Source organism: Sceloporus undulatus, chromosome 6 (genome assembly GCF_019175285.1).
Source record: "Sceloporus undulatus isolate JIND9_A2432 ecotype Alabama chromosome 6, SceUnd_v1.1, whole genome shotgun sequence".
NCBI lineage: Eukaryota > Metazoa > Chordata > Lepidosauria > Squamata > Phrynosomatidae > Sceloporus > Sceloporus undulatus.
Window position 1 is genome coordinate 96,257,667 of NC_056527.1, and position 6,399 is coordinate 96,264,065.

The 6,399-nt window shown below is 42.8% G+C and overlaps 1 protein-coding gene across 4 annotated transcripts in view; it reads right to left on the minus strand.

Annotated features, from left to right (window-relative positions):
• Window positions 1-4,117, minus strand: part of MPP2 (membrane palmitoylated protein 2) — a 73,842-nt gene extending 69,725 nt beyond the window's left edge. For 2 of the 4 annotated variants that reach the window (XM_042476895.1, XM_042476894.1), the window contains exon 1: window positions 4,016-4,117. The gene's annotated coding sequence lies outside the window, so the exon portion shown is untranslated. The remainder of the gene's footprint in view (window positions 1-4,015) is intronic. The other 2 variants (XM_042476893.1, XM_042476891.1) reach the window with 1 other exon arrangement.
• Window positions 4,118-6,399: the final 2,282 nt, after the last annotated feature.

The window sequence follows — 6,399 nt, forward strand, 5'->3', positions numbered from 1 at the left end:
ATGATGATGATGATGATGATGATGATGATGATGATGATGATGATGATGATCCCCCTCAAAATTAGGATAATCTGACTTTCTCCCTACATTGAATTCAGTTTTTACACATAGTAAAATACAATAAAGCACTTGGTACCCTGTAAACTAAACACAGGGAGATGAAAACATGAAGCTATATAATGTATTATGAATGAACCATAATTAAAAATGTCAGTTTTATGCATGGTTCATAATTAAAAATGACCCTTTGGGTTTTCTGGACAGGACCAGCCCCAACATACTCTGCATATGCTCAATAGGCAATTTTTTCACATTCTTCTCAAGTCTTCTCAGTTAGGGAATCCAGATTTCCTTCTTTAGCGCAAGAATTACAGCCCGAGTGGGAAACATTTGGCCTTCCAGATGGTTTAGGCCTACAACACTCAGATGTCTGCACCACTATGGCCAATGGTAAGGGATGGAAGATGTCATCCAAAACATCTGGAGAGCCAAAATTTCTCCACTCTTTGGTTAAGGGCACAGATACCTAGGATTTCCATTCATCCTTAAATTTCCCTGCCTTACAGGGAATAACTGTCTGCTATTTCATAGATTTCTGAGAGGGTTATGTTGTGCACCCTCCCCTGATGGTTTGTGCTTGTTATATGACAGAACTACTCTGCATATGCTCAAAGGCAGCTAGTGTAGTCCTTTCAGTTTTAGACTATGACTCTGGAGACGAGGGTTCGATTCCCAGCTCAGCCATGAAATCCATTGGGTGGCCCTGGGCAAGTCACACTCTCTCAGCCTCAGCAGAAGGCAATGGAAAACCTCCTCTGAACAAATCCTGCCAAGAAAGTCCCATTATAGGTTCACCTTAGGGTTGCCATAAGTCAGAAACAACTTGAAGGCACGCAACAACAAGAACAACATATGAGAGCCAGCGTGGTGTAATGGTTTTAGTGCTGGGACTATGAGTCTGGAGACAAGGGTTCGAATCCCCTGCTCAGCCATGGAAACCCACTGGGTGACACTAGGCAAGTCATGATAGGTTCTCCATAAGTCAGAAACAACTTGAAGACACACAACAACAACACAAGCATAAAACAGTAACATTGAAATCACTTCTAAGGTTTATGTTTTGGTTCAGATTACAATAAAAGTAGTGCTTTCCTTATCCAAAAATATCACAAGCCCATTCAGAAAACTAACACCTGTGTTAGGATGCACAGTGAAAACTGGGGACCTATTAACACTACAGAATTATAGCCACTTTTAACAGCTATGGTTCCATCCTCTGGAATCCTGGGGTTTGTAGTTTGGTGAGGCACTCAAGCTCTCCGGTTAATAATTCTAAAAATCCTCCCTAAATTGCAATTCCCAGGATTCTACAGGTTGCAACCATGGCAGTCAAAGTGGAATCACAGCACGACAGCGGTGTTATGCAAAAAGATACCAGATGCTGGAGTAGTACTAGTGCACAGATGGCTCCAGATTGCCCCTGGAGAGTCTTGGGTTCAGATCCCACTCCGCCATGAAGCTCACAGCCTTCAGCCAATTGTTCTCTCTCACAATCTAGCCTACCTAATAGGGTACTTGTGAGGTTAATATGGGGGAGGGAAGCAGTTTGGGCTTCATATATACACATACATACAGCATCTTTTTTTTAATGTGGCTTTTAATCCTCCTAACCACCCCCAGCAAGAGAGAAAATGCCTTTTTAATATATGATATTTCAGATCCTCCAGCTGGTTTGGACTGGTACAGGTGTTTTAAAAAAATTCTTAGATGCTGCAAGTGCCTGTTCTGATACTCTGTATCCCAACCTCACAACTTCCAAAATAAGATGGCAACAGGACCACTATTATATCGTTTAAAGCAAGATGTGCAAATGACGTGCCAGAAACAGAGCTATGTCATACTGTGGAAGAGAGAAAAAAATCCAAACCAGAAACCTCAGATACTTGGGTGAACCGGGGTGAGCATCATCCATTTTGTTTCCTCCAACTGAGAATCATAGGAGAGAGCCTGAAGCTGGAGATATGAATTTAATAAAGAGAGAGACAGATTTCTGAATTTTTTCTACTGAATCTCTCCAAATATACACACTGTTTATCAAAATGCCACTAAAGTGGCATAGTGTCCACTTCATTTGATGGAAGGAATGGATTGGGATGGTGGACTAGGAAATCAGAAACTCAGGCCACAATCCTACTGACTTGGAAAGAAGAGCCATTGAAGAAAATAAAGCTGATTTTTGAGTAGGATTGCACTGTCAAGGCACACAAATGGGTCTAGAGAGGAAAGCAAGCAATACCTTAATAGTCCTCAATACATTATCATACACATTCCAGATTCAAAGAGGGAAGGGACTGGGATGGAAACAGCAATGGACATGCATAGTGATGCAAACGGGGATTTTTTTTGCAATAGGGAAAAACATGCACAGTGATGCAAATACTGTAATTTCTTGTTAAAATTATTGTAAAATGCAATGGAGGTGAATAGCTAACAGCGTGAAATAATATATGGATCAAAAGGGACAGGAGGAGAGAATCGAAAGGTGGGGTTAGCAAAGAGCAAGAAACCAGTCAACTGCTCCTAAATACCCTCAAGGCACCAAGTCCTGACTGATCTTGGAAACTAAGCAGGGTCAGCCCTGGTTAGTACTTGGATGACAGGCCGCCCATGAATACCTGGCGCTGTTGGCTGTATTTCAGAGGAAGGAACTGGCCAAACCACCTCTGAGTCTTCCTTGCCAAAGAGAACCCTATGAAATTCATGGGGTTGCCATAAGTGGACAGGCGACTTTTGAAGGCACATGCGCACCCCTTTTTGGAGAAAGACCTTCCTCCAAAAACTGAGAGGGTATTAAAGAATAAGGCTTGTTCTCTTTGCAGAGGGATGTGAAGAGAGGGAAAGGAAAAAGAGAGAGCCTTGGAGGTTCTCATATTCATGCAGAGATATGGAAGGGTGGCCAGGTGTCCTCCTTTTTCAGGACCTGTCCTCCATTTCAACCTCCTGTCCAGGAAGCATTCCAAAATGTCTTCTATTTTAAGCCTCACCAAGATGCATGACTTTACATTCATATTACTGCAGGGTGGCCAGAGGTCCTCCTTTTCCAGGACACGTCCTCTATTTCACCCTCCTACTCATGGAGAATGCCAAAAACTTCCTCCATTTCAAGCATGGCTACACAGCATGGCTTTACACTCATGTAAGTGCTTTTAGCTTTGGTTGGAGTCAGGTCCTCCATTTGTTGCTCGGATGTCCTACATTTTGCACTGCTCCTGTTTTGCATTGGTTGTTGGGGTTTTTTTTAAGCATATTAGTATATGATTTTAGTCTTTTAGTATATTATATGATTTTAGTCTTTTAGCATATTAGGATATGATTTTAGTTTTTTAACATATTAGTAAATTATTTTTAGTCTTTAACGTATTAGAATATAATTTTAGTCTTTTAGTATATTATATGATTTTAGTCTTTTAGGATATATGATTTTAGTCTTTTAACATATTAGTATATGATTCCAGTCTTTTTGCATATTAGGATATAATTTTAGTCTATTAGCATATTAGGATATGATTTTAATCTTGTAACATATTAGTATATGATTTCAGTCTTTTAGCATATTAGCATATGATTTTACACTGTTTACGCTCGTTTTTGGATCGTGTATGTCCTCATGTAGCTCCCTTTGGTGAAGAGGGCGTTATAAATCGATGATGGTGATGATGATGATGATGGTGGTGGTGGTGGTGATGATGATGATACCTGGTTACCCTGAATAAAAGGGATGGAGGGGAGGGGAGGAAGGAGGGGGTTAATGTTGAGATGGACCAGGGGGATCCTACATGCTTCATCTGGAGCAAGTGGGACGATGAGGAGGAAGAAGAGGAGGCAAGGATGATGATGAAAATCATAGCAATGGGGGGGTCTTTTTTTTGTCCCCCCCCAAATAAAATCAGGGGAATGCTGGGGATGAAAGGGATGGAGAGGTGTAGAGGAGAGAAGGCGGACCTCAGATGCTCACCTCCTCCAATGCAGAACCAGCAGCAGCAACCTGCGATCCAGATGCGCCCAGGAGGCGATCCAAACTGCTGGGAGCTTCGCAGCGGAGGAAAGGCTGCCTCTGCTTCGAAGAGGATGGGAGTCAGTTCTCCACTCGGCCACCAGGGGGCCTCAAAGAATCGACATTCGGATCCGCTGGGTCCTACCGCCGCCAGGTTCCTTCCCCTTTCAACTCTTTCTCTGTAGGGTTGCTAGCTCAAAACTGGAGAGGGGTCCCTGCACACATAAGCTGCACCCAGTGGTATCACTAAGGGACTGCTCAAACACCTCAAACAGGCTGTGGCATTCATCTGCTCCCCTTTAAAACAGGGATTCTTGCAGTTTGACATGGCTATGGCTCAAGGCTATGAGGTTTGTTGTTTTGTGAGATGCTTAGCCTTCTCTGTCAGGGAGTTCCAGCGCCACAGCAAACTACAAGTCCCAAGGTTCCATAGAATTTATTTATACCCCGCTCTTCAGCCAGAAAGGCTCTCAGGTAGTTGATTACACATTAATGTCAATTCATGTAGCCATGACAGTTAAAGCGGTGTCAGTGTTCATGCTGCAGTACGGCAGCAGCTGCAGATTTCTTTGATCTGGACATCAACTGAACCCTCCTCATGCAACACCAATTTTCACTTTTTTCCCTCCTCGGAATGCCTAAACTTTAAAGACACTTTTGCTTGCTTCTCTTGTCTGCCATAGCTAAATTCCTTGCAACCTGAATTGGTCTTGCAAATTGAGAGGAAGGGGGAAACACTGGCCATCTTCCACCTACTGTGTTACTTTGGAGGGCAGGTAGAAAGCCTGTCCATTTTTTAAAACACAAAATAATTTAAAGGAGAGAAAGAGGGAGGGAGAGAAGAGCTTGCCACTCTGTCAAGTGGGCCAAAGACATTTGGCTACTTAAGGTGAAGGACCAGTCCTCTATCTCACACACAGAAGCTGCTGGTATTTCAGTTCTGATTATGGGAATGTGGAAGCAAGACAGTTTGGACATCCTCTGTTGCACACCCAGCAATGGCCTCCAATAGAAGGACAAGGTTATCCAAGAACATCCAAAATCTTCAAAACAGTGATACCAATGGCATAGGTCAGTGGTGGTATCATATTTAGATCTTAGAAACTCACCCATAAGCTGTAGTCAGTTCCGCCTCTCTTTTCAATGGTAGAATTATGCAGATATCTAGATGCTGTTGGTCCCATCAGCTCTAGCTCAGGAGTGCTGGGACTTGCAGTTCAAGGAGAACCCCCACTTTTGGAATCAAGCTAAAGCATTATGGTACAGAACACACTGGCAAGGTCCCTCAGAAGCAGTGCTTGGTGACATTATTATTTGGACTAGAACTCTCAGGCACCATTTATCTTATCTTAGAGGGCCACAGGTCATGCCAAGTTTGCCATGTTCTGGTGTGGGATCTTGGCGAGTTTAGTCAAATCTTGCTTCTTGAGTCTGACCCTGCTGAATTTTAACAGTACTGTACTTAAAAATCTGGTGTATTCCATTCAAGGAGAAGGAAAGAAATGAATAATGACCCATTTCAGAAATGGACCTTGAATGCCAAGTCTGCTAGCTATGAGTCACAGAGGGCATTTTTACAGATGTGGCTTGACATAACAATCATGTTATAAAGTGAATGCTCAGGGCTATGTGGTCTCCCACCCATTCTTTTATCCTCACAAGGCAAACTGGAACATGTCTAGACCAATCAGATCATTCATACAAAGTTCTGTTCCTAAGCAGTTCACAGTCCTGATGAAGTGGACATAAGTCTACAAGAGGTTATGCTACCAGATTATTTCTCTTACTTTGTCTCAAAAGTGCTACAAGATCCCTTTGCTACTGACATGGAAATCACCATGTTGCTCCTGTAACCGCAAGATTTCCCCAGACTGCTCATAATGGAAGTTGTAATCCAAAAAGGTAAGAGCTTTAACACTTGTTATCCTCTGTACCTTTCCACAAAATTATCAAACCACACAATAAATGTGCAGCATGTTGTAGGAAAATCATGCATATGCCCCTGGCAACAAAAATAACTTATGCGGTTGGATCTATAATAAGGCTGAAGTTGTAAAAACATTCACAATGACAAAACTTTGTTGAATAGGGATGACTGCAGCATGACTGTTCAATAGCCATTAATCCACCTCTGTTGAGGATGGGGCTGCAATAGCCAGGTCCACACAGGATACTCTGGTACCTGGGGTGATGAACGTGGCAAGGGTGTTGGGGGTCAAACAATTGGGGGGATGCAGCCCTCAAGGTCTCCTGGTGGGTTAATTCAGACATCTAACCCTAGTTTCTCATCCCACTTTATAGATTATGATTGGCTGCCCAGACACATCCTATGGCTGCATCCACAT